Genomic DNA, 19,497 nt, shown 5'->3' on the forward strand with positions numbered 1-19,497 from the left:
CGAGATGGCCGACTTTGACACTCATTATGGGTCAATAATAATAATTGAAATACAACTAGAATATTTAAATCAGCATGATTCACAAAATTTACAATAATTTATTTAACCAGCGTAAATAATCAAATTTCTTCAAATGCAACAATTCTCAATATATTAATTAAATTCCTTCAATTCAATTAATTTCCAATTTATCAATTAAATCTTATTTACAGAAATAACAATTAATTCCTTAACAAGCAGGAATAATAATTCATTAAATTCCAAGGATTCTCCAATTTATCAATTAGCTTCGCAAGCTGAAATAAACTATTAAAGTATCGTGTAATTATTATTATTAAGTACGATTTCTGCCGAGGACGTACGGCCTGATCCAGAGTGTCGTGTACACTGTCGAGGGACGTGCGGCACGATCCATAGATGCATCTATCCTGCCGAGGCGTTTGGCCCGCTCCACAAAAAAGGAGGACATTTTCTTATATACCTCCGGAATGAGAGTATATTTGTTATAAGATAAATTCAGGAGGAAGAGCAATTTCTCTTAACAATTAATTAATTTAAACAGAAAAATCAAGTATATGAGATTTTCATCCTTTAATATTTTTATCTAACAATTCACAAATATATATATATATATATATATATATATATATATATATATATATATATATATATATATATATATATATATATATCAAATAATATTAATTAAACAAAGAATACAATTTACACAAGTAATTCATGCTTTGAGTCCTAACTACCCGAACTTTAGCATTAATAGTAGCTACGCACAAACTCTCATCACCTCGTGCGTATGTAGCCCCCACAATTAGCAATAATTATTTAATTTTAATCACCTATGAGGTAATTTCTCCCTCACAAGATTAGACAAGAGACTTACCTCGTCTTGCACCAATTAATCCACTAGAAGGCCTTTTTCATGATTATCCAACTCTGTCTGGCTCGAATCTAGCCAAAAATAATTCGATACAATCACTAAAAATTATAGGAATCAATTCTATAAGAAAATACTACATTTTCAATAAAAATTCCGAAATTAATTAAAAATTCGTCCGTGGGACCCACGTCTCGGATTCCGGCGAAAGTTATGAAATATGAACACCCACTCAACCACGAGTCTACCCATACCAAAATCACTAAATTCCGATAACAATTCGGCCCTCAAATCCTCAAATCTATCCAAGAGGGTTTTCAAACTTTTTCAATTCAATTCACCAATTAAATGATAAAAATAATTATGGATTCGGGTAATTTAACTAATATTGAGTTAAGAACACTTACCCCGTTGTTTTCTATGAAAATCTCCCAAAAATCGCCTAAATCCGAGCTCCAAATCGTTAAAAATGAAAAATGAGACGAAGTCCCATTCTCAGAACTTAAACTCTCTGCCCAGTGATTTCTTCGACGCGATCGCGAACTTCCTCACGCGATCGCATAGCACAAATTTTACTGCCCAAACATTAACCCTACGCGATAGCATCAAGTCCCACACGATCGCGATGCACCAGGTTCTGACTCTACGCGATCGCATCCCTCTTCACGCGATCGCGTAGCACAACGCGTGGCCCAGCTTCCTCTCAAATTTCCCCTACGCGATCGTAAACAATGACACGCGATCGCGATACACACACTGGCCAATCCTACGCGATCGCAGTGAACAAATTCCCAGCTGCCCAAATTAACTCTACGAGATCGCAACCCCATTCACGCGATCGCGTAGAACAAATCCACCTTTGCCTAACTTACTCTACGTGATCGCAGACCAACTTACGCGATCGCGTATAAGGATACCAGAAGAAAATACCAACAGTTATCAGTAGTGTTCCAAAGGCCAAAAGTGATCCGTTAGTCGTCTGAAACTCACCCGAGCCCCTCGGGACCTCAACCAATTATACCAACATGTCCTAAAACATCATACGAACTTAGTCGAAACCTCAAATCACATCAAACAATGCTAAAACCACGAATCATTCTCCAATTCAAGCTTAATGAAACTTAAAATTTCCAACTTCTTCATTCGGTACCAAAACCTATCAAATCAAGTTTGATTGACCTCAAATTTTGCACACAAGTCTTAAATGATATAACGGAGCTATGAAAATTTTCAGAACTGGATTCCGACTCTGATATCAAAAATTCAACTCCCCAGTCAAACTTCCAAACTTAAATTCCTATTTTAGCCATTTCAAGCCTAATTTAACTACGGACTTCCAAATAAAATTCCGAACTAACCATCCCCACAAGTCATAAATCCTTAAAAGCACATACGAAAAGTTTTATTTTAGGGAACGGGGTTCTAAAAGTTAAAATGACCGGTTAGGTCATTACATTCTCCACCTCTTAAATAAACATTCGTCCTCGAACAGGTTTAGAATTGTACCTGGAGTTCTGAATAAGTATGGATATCTGTTCCGCATGTCTTCCTCGGCCTCCCAAATCGCTTCCTCGACTGGTTGGCCCTTCCACTGCACCTTTACTGCAGAAATTCTCTTGGACCTCAACTGGCGAACTTGTTTATCAATAATGGAAAATGGCTCTTCTTCATAACCCAAACTCTTATCTAGCTGAACTGTGCTAAAGTCCAACACATGTGATATGTCAGCATGATACTTCCGGAGCATAGATACATGGAAAATCGGATGAACTCCCGATAGACTGGGAGGCAATGCAAGCTCATAAGCAACCTCCCCAACTCGTCTCAACACCTCAAATAGGCCTATAAACCTTGGGCTCAACTTGCCCTTCTTCCCGAATCTCATAATTCCCTTCATCGGCGAAACCTTCAAGAGAACTTTTTCACCTACCATGAATGATATATCACGCGCTTTCTGATCCGCGTAACTCTTCTGTCTGGACTATGCTGTACAAAGTCGCTCCTAAATCAACTTTACCTTTTCCAAGGCATTCCTTACCAAATCAGTACCATATAACTTAGCCTCACCGGGCTCAAACCATTCGATAGGTGAACGGCATCGACGGCCATATAAAGCCTCAAATGGAGCCATCTCGATGCTGGATTGGTAACTGTTATTATAAGCAAACTCGGCCAAAGGCAGGAAACGATCCCACTAACCTCCAAAGTCAATCACACATGCCCTGAGCATATCCTCCAAAATCTGAACTGTCCGCTCTGACTGCCCGTCTGTCTGCGGATGAAAGGCTGTGCTGAGCTCTACACGGGTCCTTAATTCACTCTGTATTGCTCTCCAGAAATGTGAAGTAAACTGAGGGCCTCTATCTGATATGATGGAAATTGGCACACCGTGCAACCGAACTATATCCTGAATATAAATCTGGGCCAACCTCTCTGAAGTATACGTAGTCACAACAGGAATAAAATGTGCTGACTTGGTCAACCTGTCAACAATCACCCAAACTGCATCAAACTTCCTCAAGGTCCGCGGCAACCCAACTACAAAGTCCATAGTAATTCATTCTCATTTCCACTCTGGTGTGGTCATCTACTGAAGTAGGCCACCTGGCCTCTGGTGCTCATATTTAACTTGCTGGCAATTTAGACACCTAGCTACATACTCAACTATGTCCTTTTTCATTTGTCTCCTCCAGTAATGTTGCCTCAAATCACGATACATCTTCGTAGCACCTGGATGAATAGAATACCGAGAACTGTGTGCCTCCTATAGGATCTTTTTCCTCAGTCCATCAACATTAGGAACACATAGACGATCCTGGAGTCGCAAAACACCATCCGCTCCAATAGTAACTTCCTTGTCACCACCTCGTAGTACCGTTTCTCGAAGAACTATCAAGTATGGATCATCATACTGATGATCCTTGATCTATTCAAATAGTGAAGATTGAGCTACAACACATGCAAGAACTCGGCTGGGCTCTGAAATATCCATCCGCACAAGTCCGTTGGCCAAGGACTGGATATCCAAAGATAATGGCCTCTCTTTTGCTGAAATGAAAGCCAAACTACCCATACTCTCCTCCTTTCTACTCAAGGCATCTGCAACTACATTTGCTTTACCTGGATGATATAGGATAGTAATATCATAATCTTTTAGTAATTCCAGCCACCTACGCTGCCTCAAATTTAGGTCCCTCTGCTTGAACAAATGCTGCAAACTACGATGATCAGTATAAACTTCACAAGACACCCCATAAAGATAATGCCTCCAAATTTTAAGGGCATGAACAATCGCAACTAACTCCAAATCATGTACTGGATAATTCTGCTTGTGGGGCTTTAACTGACGTGAAGCATATGCAATAACTCGCCCTTCCTGCATTAATACACAACTCAAACCAACGCGTGAAGCATCGCAACACACTGTATATATTCCCGAAGCGAAGGTAGCACTAAGACTGGTGTTGTAGTCAATGCTATCTTGAGTTTCTGAAAGCTTGCCTCACAATCATCGGACCATCGGAACTGAACACCCTTCTGGGTTAATTTTGTCAAAGGTGCTGCAATAGATGAAAAACCTTCCACGAATCGACGATAATAACCTGCTAAACCCAGAAAACTCCTAATCTTAGTCGCCGAAGTAGGACGATGCCAATTCTGAACTGCCTCAATATTTTTGGGATCAACTTTAATACCTTCGCCCGATACAATATGTCCCAAAAATGCTACAGACTCTAGCCAAAACTCACATTTAGAGAACTTAGCATATAGATTTTGTTCCCGCAATGTTTGAAGCACTACTCTCATATGCTGCTCATGTTCCTCCTTACTGCGAGTAGATCAAAAGGTCATCAATGAAGACAATGACAAACGAATCAATATATGGCATGAATACCCTGTTCATCAGATCCATAAACGCTATCGGGGCATTAGTTAAACCGAAAGACATTACCAGAAACTCATAATGACCATATCTAGTACGGAAAGCAGTTTTCGGAACATCCGAATCTCGAATCTTCAACTGATGATACCCCGACCTCAAGTCGATCTTAGAGAATACCCTAGCACCCTCCAACTGGTCAAATGGATCATCAATACGCGGCAACGGGTACTTGTTCTTAATAGTGACTTTGTTCAATTGGCGATAATCAATACATATCCGCATTGTTCCATCCTTCTTTTTCACAAATAATACTCGTGCACCCCAAGGTGATACACTCGGTCTGATGAACCCTTTGGCTAGTAACTCTTCAAGTTGTTCTTTCAATTCTTTCGGAGCCATGTTATAGGGTGGGATAGATATAGGCTGGGTATCTGGAGCCAAGTCAATACAAAAATCAATATCCCGATCAGGTGGCATACCTGGAAGATCTGAAGGAAATACATCGGAGAATTCCCGAACTACTGGCACTGAATCAATAGTCGGAGTCTCTACAATAGTATCCCAAACATAGGCTAGATAAGCCAAACAACCCTTCTCAACCATGTGTTGAGCCTTTATAAAAGAAATAACCCGATTAAATGAGCTAACCGACGAACCCTTCCACTCCAACCTAGGAAAAGATGGAATAGCCAAGGTAATAGTTTTGGCATGACAATCTAGAATAGCATGATATGGAGATAACCAGTCCATACCCAGAATAATTTCAAAATCGGTCATCTCGAGCAATAAGAGATCTACTCTATTTTAATAACCACAGAATGTAATAATACAAAACCAGTAGATCCGATTCACAATAACAGAATCACCCTACATGAGTGGACACATAAACAGGAGTACTCAAGGACTCACGAGAAACACTAAGGAATGGAGCAAATAGAGATGACACATATGAATACGTGAATCTTGGATCAAATAATTCTGAGGAATCTTTGCCGCAAACAGAAATAATACCTGTAATCATAGCATTTGAGGCCTCTGCATCTGGTCTAGCCGGAAAAGCATAGAACCGAGCTGGAGCGCCAACTGGCTGGCCTCCGCCTGGCTGACCTCCACCTCTAGGACGGCCCCTACCCACCTGTCCTCCACCTCTTGGTGGTCGGACTACTGGTGGAGAAACTGGTCCGGTAAGCATAGGCTGCTGACCCTGCTGTACTGGTCTACCCCGAAGCCTGGGGATAAATCTCCGCATGTGACTGGGATCCCCGCACTCGTAACAACTCTTCGGTGCGATGGGTTGCTGACTAAGTGTGTGGCCCTGGGGAACTGAATACCCACTGGGAGGACCCTGAATAGTTGGTGGGCGGTAAGAACTCTCTGGTATAGCACTGAGATAAGGTCGCACTGGAGAACCCCGAGGAGGTGGTGGTGCTGGAAATGGGGGTCTGCTGGACTGCCCCCTCACGAACTGACCTCTAGCTGAAAAGTAGCAAAGTCTACCCCATGAGACTCCAATATCCTCATGTTGTGCAGTCTGTCCCAGCAACGATCAATGAAGTCTTGTGGATCCTCATGCCGCTCACCCCCGAAGACAGGAGGGTGTAGTCTAGTCCATCGGTCCAATAATTTCTAAGGATCAGCTGCTACAACTGGCCCGGGCTCAGGTGTAGCTGCTGCTGTTGGCTGGGCTCCACCCACGGGTAGTGCACCCTGGGTCTGATATACAGTAGCTGCCTGTCCATGAGCCTGCGCGGTAGGGGTCTGTGCTCCCCCGCCCGTCTGAGATGTGGCTGGGTCTGCCGGAAATAAACCGACCTGAGTCATATTGTTCATGAACCGCAGCATACGACCCATGACATCCTGAAATCCCGGTGCAGATGTGAAATCCACCGGAGCTGGCTCTGCCATAGGCACCGCACCCTGCTCCTCAATAATGGGATTATCTGCTGGACCCACTGGCGGCATAACTGGAACAGTCCTGGGACGTCCTCGCCCTTTACCACGGGCTGGAGCCCTCCCTCGGCCTCTAGCAACTGGGGGAGTAGCTCTTCGCCTGGAACCTCATTCGAGCGTGTTCTCACCATCTGAGAGAGAATAAGAGAAGGATATTTAGAACTACATCAAATGCACGATGGAATATGAAGAAAGGTAATTTCCTAACACCCTATAACCTCTCGAAGATAAGTACAGACGTCTCTGTACCGATCCGCAAGACTCTATTATGCCTGCTCATAACTTGTGAGACCTACGTGAACCTAGTGCTCTGATACCATGTTGTCACGACCCAATTTCACCTATAGGCTATGATGGCGCCCAACACTACAGCTAGGCAAGCCAACTTAATAAATTAATCATATATTGACAAAATTTAAAACCAAGAAAATAATAAAATACCAAATTCTACCAATGTGTGTGCCAAGACCTGGTGTCACAAGTATATGAGCATTTAGTAGATTATACAAAATCTCAAATACTGTCTGAAATAAAATAGACAGAATGAAAAATACACAGAGAGACACTAGTAGCTGCAGAACGGCTCAGAAAAGCAGCTCACCACTATGCCCCTGTATAGCATGGGTGTAAGACGATAGGTCCCCCACTAGTACTTGCCTCAGGTCCTGCACAAAAAGTACAGCAAGTGTAGTATGAGTACGTAAATAACGTGTACCCAGTAAGTATCAAGCCTAATCTCGAAGTGGTAGAGACGAGATGGCCGACTTTGACACTCATTATGGGTCAATAATAATAATTGAAATACAACTAAAATATTTAAATCAGCATAATTCACAAAATTTACAATAATTTATTTAACCAGCGGAAATAATCAAATTTCTTCAAATGCAATAATTCTCAATATATTAATTAAATTCCTTCAATTCAATTAATTTTTAATTTATCAATTAAATCTCATTTACAGAAATAACAATTAATTCCTTAACAAGCAGGAATAATAATTCATTAAATTCTAAGGATTCTCCAATTTATCAATTAGCTTCGCAAGCTGAAATAAACTATTAGAGTATCGTGTAATTATTATTATTAAGCACGATTTCTGCCGAGGACGTATGGCCCGATCCAGAGTGTCGTGTACACTGTCGAGGGACGTGCGGCACGATCCATAGATGCATCTATCCTGCCGAGGTGTTCGGCCCGCTCCACAAGAAAGGAGGACATTTTGTTATATACCTCCGGAATGAGAGTATATTTGTTATAAGATAAATTCAGGAGGAAGAACAATTTCTCTTAACAATTAATTAATTTAAACAGAAAAATCAAGTATATGAGATTTTTATCCTTTAATATTTTTATCGTAACATATATATATATATATATATATATATATATATATATATATATATATATATATATATATATATATATATATATATATATATATATATATATATATATATATATCAAATAATATTAATTAAACAAAGAATACAATTTACACAAGTAATTCATGCTTTGAGTCCTAACTACCTAGACTTTAGCATTAATAAAAGCTACGCATGGACTCATGTCACCTCGTGCATATGTAGCCCCCACAATTAGCAATAATTATTTAATTTTAATCACCTATTAGGTAATTTCCCCTTCACAAGATTAGATAAGAGACTTACCTCGTCTTGCTCCAATTAATCCACTAGAAGGCTTTTTTCACGATTATCCAACTCTATCTGGCTCGAATCTAGCTAAAAATAATTCGATACAATCAATAAAAATTATAGGAATCAATTCTATAAGAAAATACTACATTTTCAATAAAAATTCTGAAATTAATTAAAAATTCGTCCGTGGGACCCACATCTCGGATTCCGGCGAAAGTTATGAAATATGAACACCCACTCAACCACGAGTCTACCCATGCCAAAATCACTAAATTCCGATAACAATTCGGCCCTCAAATCCTCAAATCTATCCAAGAGGGTTTTCAAACTTTTTCAACTCAATTCACCAATTAAATAATAAAAATAATGATGGATTCGGTTATTTAAGCAATATTGAGTTAAGAACACTTACCCTGTTGTTTTCTCTGAAAATCTCCCAAAAATCACCTTAATCCGAGCTTCAAATTGTTAAAAATGAAAAATGGGACGAAGTCCCATTTTTAGAGCTTAAACTCTCTGCCCAGTGATTTCTTCTACGCGATCGCGAACTTCCTCACGCGATCGCGTAGCACAAATTTTACTGCCCAAACATTAACCCTACGCGATCGCGATGCACCAGGTTCTGACTCTACGCGATTGCATCCCTCTTCACGCGATCGCGTGGCCCAGCTTCCTCTCAAATTTTCTCTACGCGATCGCAAACAATGACACGCGATCGCGATACACACACTAGCCAATCCTACGCAATCGCGGACGTGTCCACGCGATCGCAGTGAACAAATTCCCAGCTGCCCAAATTAACTTTACGCGATCGCAACCCCATTCACGCGATCGCGTAGAACAAATTCACCTCTGCCTAACTTACTCTACGCGATCGCAGACCAACTTATGCGATCGCGTATAAGGATACCACAAGAAAATACCAGCAGTTATCAGCAGTGTTCCAAAGGCCAAAGGTGATCCGTTAGTCGTCCGAAACTCACCCGAGCTCATAGGGACCTCAACCAATTATACCAACAAGTCCTAAAATATCATACGAACTTAGTCGAAATCTCAAATCGCATCAAACAACGTTAAAACCACGTATCATTCTCCAATTCAAGTTTAATGAAACTTAAAATTTCCAACTTCTTCATTCGGTACCGAAACCTATCAAATCAAGTCCGATTGACCTAAAATTTTGCACACAAGTCATAAATGACATAACGGAGCTATGAAAAGTTTCAGAACTAGATTCCGACTCCGATATGAAAAACTCAACTCCCCGGTCAAACTTCCAAACTTAAATTCCTATTTTAGCCATTTCAAGCCTAATTTAACTATGGACTTCCAAATAAAATTCGAACCAACCATCCCCGCAAGTCATAAATCTTTAAAAGCACATACGGGAAGTTTTATTTTAGGGAACGAGGTTCTAAAAGTTAAAATGACCGGTTGAGTCATTACACATACACTGATTTTTATTTTGTACAGTGATTTTTGACTGTTGTATTTAGATGTATTTATATGTATTTGAGTTCATACAACAATATTTTTAAATACATTGTTAGTTATATCATTTTGATGTTATTCATCAATTAGTTATGCATTCAATCTAACTGTATTCATCTGTATTTTCAACCTAATTGTATCCATATGTATTTAAAATAACAATACAATAAAATATAGTAAAATACTCTCAATACAAATAGAAAATCAATGAATACAACCAATGAAATATACTCAATAAAGCAGTAATACCATGTATTAGAAATAAATAAAATATTATGAATACAAAAATAAACTTGAATACATTGAATACAACTGTTAGAAATACAAGCACTGGGTTTATTATGAAATATGGAGGCAGTAGGTTACTATTACAGGTTATATCCGGCATAAATACATGATGTATTCATATCCGAAAAATCAAATTTCAAAGTATTTCTGTAGATACTTGTATCAATTTCGAGCAGAACCTCGAACAATGTCAGGAAAAAAAAAAACTCGAAATGTATCCAAAAAAAAGGGACTGAAGCTCTTAAGAATGCTTTTTTTTTTTGTGTTTAGCGTCTGATAAATCTTCTCATTAATTGGGTTGATAATGTTGTGTGTTATAACTGATTTAGGTGAGTTATATTAGGAGTGTATCCCATTAAATTAGTAGCTGATGTTTGGCATATTTCGATATGTGTTGATGTTACTTTACCCATGTTTTAACCACTTCTTGATGTTATTTGATCTTTAAAATTCCCGACATGGTTTAATTATTGGTTTTATGACTAATTAAGTTATGTGTGACGATTTAAGGTGTTTGGAGTGCAAAATATGAAGAAAAGGTGGTCTAGCCAGAGGAAGAAGGGTTGGATGCGTCGCATCCAACCTAGAAAAACTACATCTTTCGTGCACCCTTAGCAGTGAAGTCGGCCCATAGCGTCCACCATAGCATCCGAGACTGGGAAGTAGAAGAGAAGGGTGGATGCGTCGCATCCACCCTAGCATGCGAAGCTGAGAAGTGGAGGACGAGGTGGATGCGTCGCATCCACCTTAGCATCAACCCCTGAAGCCGATTTGGACTAGGGTTAGGAGAACTCTAGCCCACGACTTTTGTACGCAATATATAAGCTAAAAACGCCTCTTGTAGAGGAGAGAGACGGGGGAAGAGGGAAAAAGCCACGAAAAAGCTGTGGAGGCCGGAATTCATCTAGTTTCATCTTTCTCCCACCAAACTTAGTAATCTTTATGTTTCTTTGTATGATTTGTTGTTTGGCTACCATGTCTATATGGAGCTAAACTTCACGTTCTAGGGTTGTGGTTCTTTCATGACTATTGTTATTCGGATATTGATTTTGACTTCTTGATTTATCATATTAGTTTATTTATTCAATCTTGCGCTTAATTATTTAATTGCTTGATCACCAATTGAATACTATCTACGAATCTAGAATTGAACTCGAAAGTGGGAATTCTATATTGCATATAGGATTGAGTAGGGCAAGTTCTTGAACTCGGGCATCGGGGAACGGATTCGTGGTTAGGATAGACATATACCTAATTGCCTTGCTTGGTTGATTTACAGGAATTATAAATGCGTTCTTGTTGATTCTAACTCCATAGACATATAGGCGTTAGGTTAGCTTGAATAGGCGAGTAAGAACTCGACAGATTCTTATGAGCAATATTAACCCTGTCAACCAATAAGCTAGATAAATTAGTCGGTCAATTCAATTGAAGAATACAATAGGATTGTTAGATAGCCCATAACCCTAGATCATTTTCATTACATTGATATCATAAAAATCTGCTCTTTCTCTGTTCAAAGTTCATTATTTATATTTTCTTATTTAATTAGTTTAGAATAAAATATTTTTAGGTTTAATTCTTGTTTAGATAATTAGGATAGTCTAATTTAGTTAATAGTTAATCATAAGTCCTCGTGGGTTCGACATCCGACTTTTAGTCACTTTATTACTTGACGACCGCGTATACTTGCGTGAGTGTGTTTGGTCGCAACAAGTTTTTGGCGCCGTTGCCGGGGACTTAGAAATTTGCTATTTTTCTAGATTAGACATTTTTTTTATCTATTCATGTTTTTTTTTTTACTTTATTTTAGTTAGTATTTTTTATTTATTTTAGCATGGCATCTTGGAATAAAAATTATTCGAATGATGGTTATTCTTATTTTGATGATCCTTGTCCATATTGTGGAGGACCCCACTGGTGGAAAAATTGTCAGAATGTTCCCAGGAGCGAGTTGTGCGCACAATCTCAATCCTTTGAGTGGAATATTTGTAATATGTGTGGTGGTCAAGATGGCCATTGGGATGGTTGTCCTAATTTTGTTCATCCTTCTCTGAGCCCTTATTATGATCTTTCTAATGATATTTCTGAGTTTGATAGGGGCAATGAAGTGCAGGATATGGAGCCTGATGCATATATTAGGGATATTCTGAGGCAAGTAGCAGAGCAACAGGATGAACTCAAAAAAGATATGAAAAGAATGAGGGCAGCAATCACAAGAATGAAGGCCAATATGGAAGAATTGAATGAAGAGAGCGAGTACCAGCAAGAGAAAATTTTTGAAAAAGAGGAGATTTTGAGCCAAACTTGGCTGGCAGAACAGGCTGAAAAGTTAGAAATATATGAAGCTCAACATGAGGAACTTACTGATGGGATGAGACACTTTATAGAGGGAAGATCTAAACTGGGACAAGGGATCTATAAATTTGTCACTACTATTCACGACTTGCAAGATAAATTAAATGCAAAGGTTGTTGCGTCTATCGCCCAACAAAATAGTAATGAGTTGTCAGAAGCTGAAAAGGAGCTTATACGCCAAATTGAGGAGCTAAAAGTGGAGAGCCAATCATTCGAGCATATTTCTGTTGATGATGCCCATGTTGAGAAAAGTACACTAGAGCCATGCGAGGTAGCAGATAATGTTATATTTGAAGACTCTAATGTGTGCACATATGAGGATATAAATAGTAATACAATTCTAAAGTTGGGGCGTGTTGGTCCTCATTCTAAACATTTTTCGACATTGTATTTGGATGATGACATGGAAATCGAGTCATCTAAGCCTTTGGAGGAGTCAATGGAAGAGGAACATGATGCCTATATTTTTGAATTTGTCATGCCAAAAAGCAAAAAATACATTCCTCATCTAAAGGCCGAGAAGTGTAGAGTGAAAAATTTATTACTTGGCCTGGTTATCTTTGTAGCCCCACCACTGGAGCATAGCCGCAAACTGGATGCCATGTTAGGGGCTCAATTCATAAGTTCGAGGTGGAGGCAAAAAGTGGTTCACGTCGTGCCGCTACGTTAAATCAGGCGCTTGTTGGGAGGCAACCCAGCTTTACTGCTTTCTTTTATTTTTGTTTACATTTTATTTTATTTTATTTTTATTATTTTGTAGTATTTATTTTTGTTTTGTAGGATTATGAGCATAGGAAGCAAAGCCATTAGAAGAGTGCAAAAGCGAGCTAGATGGTGAGGACTAAGTGTGGGGTGCCCACACAAAGGACGATGCCTGGGGGAAGTCTGAGTACCTCGTGAGCCGCTATTGCTTCGGCCTTTGGCCTACCAGGGAGTCTCGTTTACCCTCTTATTATTTATAATGTGCATTGAGGACATTGCAAAATTTTAAGTGTGGGGTGAGGAGATCGTTTGGATGAGTTTCTGTGCTATTTTAGCTTAGTTGTAGTACTCATTCTTAAGTGTAGTAGCTTTTGTGAAAAGAAAAAAGAAAAAAAGAAATTAAAAAAAAAAAACGAAAAAGTAGAAAAATTGGACTTTTCCCGACGATTGATCTCCTAGATAGTTTTCTTGAGGGATTAAAGTCTAAACAAAAATCTAAAATATGTCTTTTAGCTTTCTTTAGGTAGTAATAATCCCCTGTGGTTTTTCTTTGTGCCTCGGTTCTTTTCCATGGGATGTAGTTTGAACCGGGTAATTTTGTTTTCTTTTTAGAGTAGAGTAGGAATGTAGGGAATAAAAGGAGGAAGAATGATGAACCTAGGTGACCTTGACTTGGTTGATAATGGCATATTTAGGCTTTTACATATGTAATATCTTCCCTTCTCACTCTGAAATTATTGATGATGCTTTGTTAAAATGGATAGCATGTTTTGTGGCGCCTATTTCTCATTATTTTGACTTGTATTCACTTTGCGCTTAATGCTTAATATCTCGTTGCTCCGTGAATACTTGCATTGTTTGAGAGTCGGAATGTGACCGTCCTTAATGAGTCATGTGCCATGTGTGGTAAGGTTTTTGTGTTGTCCATGTATTGTACTTGTGTCTAGAACTTGCCCGGTATGTGAGTTGAAGCGAAATTTTAGGTGATGCTCGGTTTGAAAAATGATTTTAGGCTTTCTTTGATCTTTTTGAGCTTATTGCTTATCACAAATAAAATCTATCCCTAGTTAACCCTTTTGAGCCTGTAGACCTTTTATTTGGTACCCACATTACAAGCCTATACCCTTTTTATTCTTAATTGACATTGTTTTGATCCTTTTACCTCTTAAAGCACTTTAATTGTTAGATGAGCGCTAAAAGAAGTAAGAAGGGACTAAGTGTGGGGTGGCTTTTGAGTGGAACCAATGAAATAAAAAAAAAAAAAAGGGTGCACTTATTTTGTAAAATAATACGCCACTAGCGAAAATTGAAAGAAAAAAAAAAGAAAAAAAAAGAAAAGAAAAATATAGATGAATAAATTGTTGTCTTATTCTTGCTAGTGGGTATGAATTAAAGTAGTGCTTAAAGAAAGAGGAAATATTGTTGGGGTGATATTATTTGGGAAATTGAAAGGGTGTTGAAGAATTCGCGCTTAAGTTATTTGATGATGTGTTAAAGTGCTTAGGAGGGTGAGTCACTATTCCTTAAATATATCCTACCCGTCCCTTAGCCCACATTACAACCATGAAAAAGTCCTAATTGATTTTAGATCGAGCGAGCTTACATTAGTAGAGATTTACATTAAGGGCAAGCCTATGGTACCAATTACATGCATGTGACTTCTTTTGTGAGAGTGAGCAATTTTCTTTGTGAGCATGAGATTCGAATGTGTGGATTGATCTCGCTCTCTTGTTCTTGTTGTGAGGGCACATGGTTTCACGAGGGATAGGTAACGTTATTAGACTTCTCTATGATGTTGGGTGTTCAAGCCATGAGTGCATAGTGACATTGAGTCGGTTTTTGAGGTTAGGGTTGTTGTGAGCATGTTGTCTTTGTTCGAATATGTTTAAAGAAGGGCATAAGTAAAGGGAAGTGTGTGTGATGCATAGTCTAGAGCCTAATTGTTGCAAATAACCATGGTCATAGGTGCAGTGTGCTTTGAATGATAAGAGCTTAATTTTGTTTTGTCTATTATAGGATGGTTTGTTCGAGGACACACAAAGGTTTAAGTGTGGGGTAGTGATGTTTGGCATATTTCGATATGTGTTGATGTTACTTTACCCATGTTTTAACCACTTTTTGATGTTATTTGATCTTTAAAATTCCCAACATGGTTTAATTATTGGTTTTATGACTAATTAAGTTATGTGTGACGATTTAAGGTGTTTGGAGTGCAAAATATGAAGAAAAGGTGGTCTAGCCAGAGGAAGAAGGGCTGGATACGTCGCATCCAACCTAGAAAAACTACATCTTTCGTGAACCCTTAGCAGTGAAGTCGGCCCATAGCGTCCACCATAGCATCCGAGACTGGGAAGTAGAAGAGTAGGGTGGATGCGTCGCATCCACCCTAGCATGCGAAGCTGAGAAGTGGAGGACGAGGTGGATGCGTCGCATCCACCTTAGCATCAACCCCTGAAGCCGATTTGGACTAGGGTTAGGAGAACTCTAGCCCACGACTTTTGTACGCAATATATAAGCTAAAAACGCCTCTTATAGAGGAGAGAGACGGGGGAAGAGGGAAAAAGCCACGAAAAAGCTGTGGAGGCCGGAATTCATCTAGTTTCATCTTTCTCCCACCAAACTTAGTAATCTTTATGTTTCTTTGTATGATTTGTTGTTTGGCTACCATGTCTATATGGAGCTAAACTTCACGTTCTAGGGTTGTGGTTCTTTCATGACTATTGTTATTCGGATATTGATTTTGACTTCTTGATTTATCATATTAGTTTATTTATTCAATCTTGCGCTTAATTATTTAATTGCTTGATCACCAATTGAATACTATCTACGAATCTAGAATTGAACTCGAAAGTGGGAATTCTATATTGCATATAGGATTGAGTAGGGCAAGTTCTTGAACTCGGGCATCGGGGAACGGATTCGTGGTTAGGATAGACATATACCTAATTGCCTTGCTTGGTTGATTTACAGGAATTATAAATGCGTTCTTGTTGATTCTAACTCCATAGACATATAGGCGTTAGGTTAGCTTGAATAGGCGAGTAAGAACTCGACAGATTCTTATGAGCAATATTAACCCTGTCAACCAATAAGCTAGATAAATTAGTCGGTCAATTCAATTGAAGAATACAATAGGATTGTTAGATAGCCCATAACCCTAGATCGTTTTCATTACATTGATATCATAAAAATCTGCTCTTTCTCTGTTCAAAGTTCATTATTTATATTTTCTTATTTAATTAGTTTAGAATAAAATATTTTTAGGTTTAATTCTTGTTTAGATAATTAGGATAGTCTAATTTAGTTAATAGTTAATCATAAGTCCTCGTGGGTTCGACATCCGACTTTTAGTCACTTTATTACTTGACGACCGCGTATACTTGCGTGAGTGTGTTTGGTCGCAACAAGTTTTTGGCGCCGTTGCCGGGGACTTAGAAATTAGCTACGTGACTAAGTTAAGCTTTTATTAGATATTTGTTTTCAAGTTTTAATTTTCAGTTTGCCTGGTTTGTGTCAACGCAGGGTTTACTCTCGAATGCAGAGGAGTAGAAGTGCAAACAACCTCATTCCTCTTGATCCAGAAATCGAACGAACATTACATAGAGTGAGAAGGGAACACGAAGCTAGTCATTTCTGAAAATTTCTCGTTATATATATACTCGCTTTCGGGGTCACCATTGAAGTTATACCCGCATTATACAAATTTTTGCAAAGTATATCCGCTCAGATCTGAAGTTGTTCAATCTCTTCAATTCAACTTTAGAAATCAAATCTGAAGTTCTTCATCTTTCAAATACAACTTCAAAAATTCGAATTTGAAGTAGTTCAATCTCTTCATACAACTTCAAAAATTAAATATAAAGTTCTTCTATCTTTCAAATGCAACTGCAGAAATTCGAATCTTAAGTAGTTCAATATATATTGAATGCAACTTCAAATTTTCAATCTTAAGTTCTGAAATATAAACTTATTTTTCGAATTTTAACAATCCAATACATGATTCAATGCTCAAATAAGCTTAAATTTGAAATATAACTTTCAAATATTATAAAAAATAAATCTTAATCATCAAATTATCAAAACAACAACAAATTTAACAAACTTATTTTGCAACTAAGAAAAAGAAGAAGAAACTCTAAGCACAAAGAAGAAGAAAACAATAGTAAGAAGAAAAGTGTATATATGTATGTGTGTGTGTATATATATATATATATATAAAATCCCTGAAAAAGGGAACTATACATTTTGTAATGTCAATGAGTACCGCCAGTGGCGGACCCAGGATTTTGTGCAAGCGGGTTCAATCTTAGAAGTACATAACTTTAGTCGTAAAATAGTAGTTGTCAAGTGGGTTCAAATAAAATATTTATACAAAATTTACACAGCTTTAATCCTAATTTATACATATACACTGTATTAATTTTTGATGAAGCGGGTTTAATTGAACCTGCTAGCCGCCACATGGGTCCGCCACTAAGTACCGCCAAAGCTTATCTTATAGCTTAGTAGTCACCCTAGTGGGGTGAGTTCGATTTTTAATTTGTCTATTTTCTCTTCTCTTTTCCTCATTAATCCCTATGTAATTTAAAATTTTCAAAAGAAAGTTGGATAAATTATCACAATACCTCATTGATAGGAATAGGACGAGCTAACGCGCTGTCACTTGGCGAATTCAGCATCAACGTCCATGCATTTAGGTCATCGAAATTGTATCTTTTAGTAACGTTATGGACCATTTCAGAGAAAAATTTAACTTTGTGACTTCATATGTTATATTTCTTTTCTAACTAAATTGAAAGAGTGACTGAAGCACATGTGAGTTTGTTAAGCTATGTTAAAATAATCAATCAAATACGTTGCACTGTAAAAAAGAAAAAATCAAAGCCGCGGTCTTCAAATTTCTAGACGAATTAGCTATTGAAGTCTGATCATTGCCTCAAACAAAATGCTGGGGAAAACAACCGATTATAAATTAAAGAAAAAATCCACAAGTTATGAGTTAGGAGTAGTTGCCCAAGTTAAACATCACAATTCACTTGTGTAAGGATTTTTCATATTCTAAATTTTGGTTCATAACTAATCTATATAAAATTCTATCAATTATTAAGAACCGTGGAACTATATGATTTTTACATAAAATATATAAATAATAATTTCAATCAAGAAAATTTACCTGAATCCGTGATGTATTTTTTTGATAATATTGAGCGGAAGTCTTTTTCAGTGTCGTTGTTCTTGAGAAAAAATCAGTACTTCTTTCTCTTTACCTTTTGTGTGTTCCTTTCATAATAGAATATGATGGAGTTACGCTATTTTTCTTTAATAGGGAGAGAAAGCATCGGTTAATTACTACTTTCCATCAAAGTGGGTAAGTGGAGAGTTATAACCATAATTAACTTCTCCTAATTTTATCCAAATATTAATTTAACAAAATATATTTATTAAACCAAAATATTTCATAACCCACGCGTGGGCCATATTTTACAACTTGGTCCTGCATTTAGATTTTGTGATCAATTGGAACACATGTTAATTTTTGGAAATCTCCTATTGCAAACTATTATGCCCTATTTATTATAAATCAAAATAATTTTAAAATATTATTACTTATAGCTACGTTTTCTATTTTATAGCAAAATATGTATTTATTTATATTATCCATTGAGGTATGAAATACGCCAATTATGTTCTTTTTCTCTCATCCTTCTCTCTCTTAATCAGCAAGATTCTCAATCCTCTCTCTTCTCCATCAAATCAACAGAATCGCCGGCATCATCATCGTGGTCGTCGTCAGAATCGTCGTCGGCGTTATCATCCACTATTGACTCATCTTCTTAGGCGAACAGATCTGATCATGGCTACGCCAGAGAAGATTTGAGGGCCGGATTTTTGTTCGTCTTCATTTTTAGTTTTAATACAATGTATACAATATTTTGCTTAGCCGGAAAACACCATCTCCGGCGAACTTTCTTTTTTTCTTTGCTATTTAGTCATATACAATGATACAAATACATTGTATTATGTACAAATACACTCAAATATATTATATTTTTGTATAAATATATTATTTTTTCGCTCGTATTTATGTATTCCGAAGGTTTGTATTCTTTGAATACAACCGAATATCACTGCGTTTTGTGATTTTTGTTGTTTTAATACAGTCGAATTGAATACGATGAATTAAATATAATGTATAATTGTGAATAATGAATATTTGTGAATTGAATACAATTAATACAGTCGAATTGAATAGAACGGTATACACCATATTTCTT

This window comes from Nicotiana tomentosiformis, chromosome 2 (genome assembly GCF_000390325.3).
Source record: "Nicotiana tomentosiformis chromosome 2, ASM39032v3, whole genome shotgun sequence".
Lineage (NCBI taxonomy): Eukaryota > Viridiplantae > Streptophyta > Magnoliopsida > Solanales > Solanaceae > Nicotiana > Nicotiana tomentosiformis.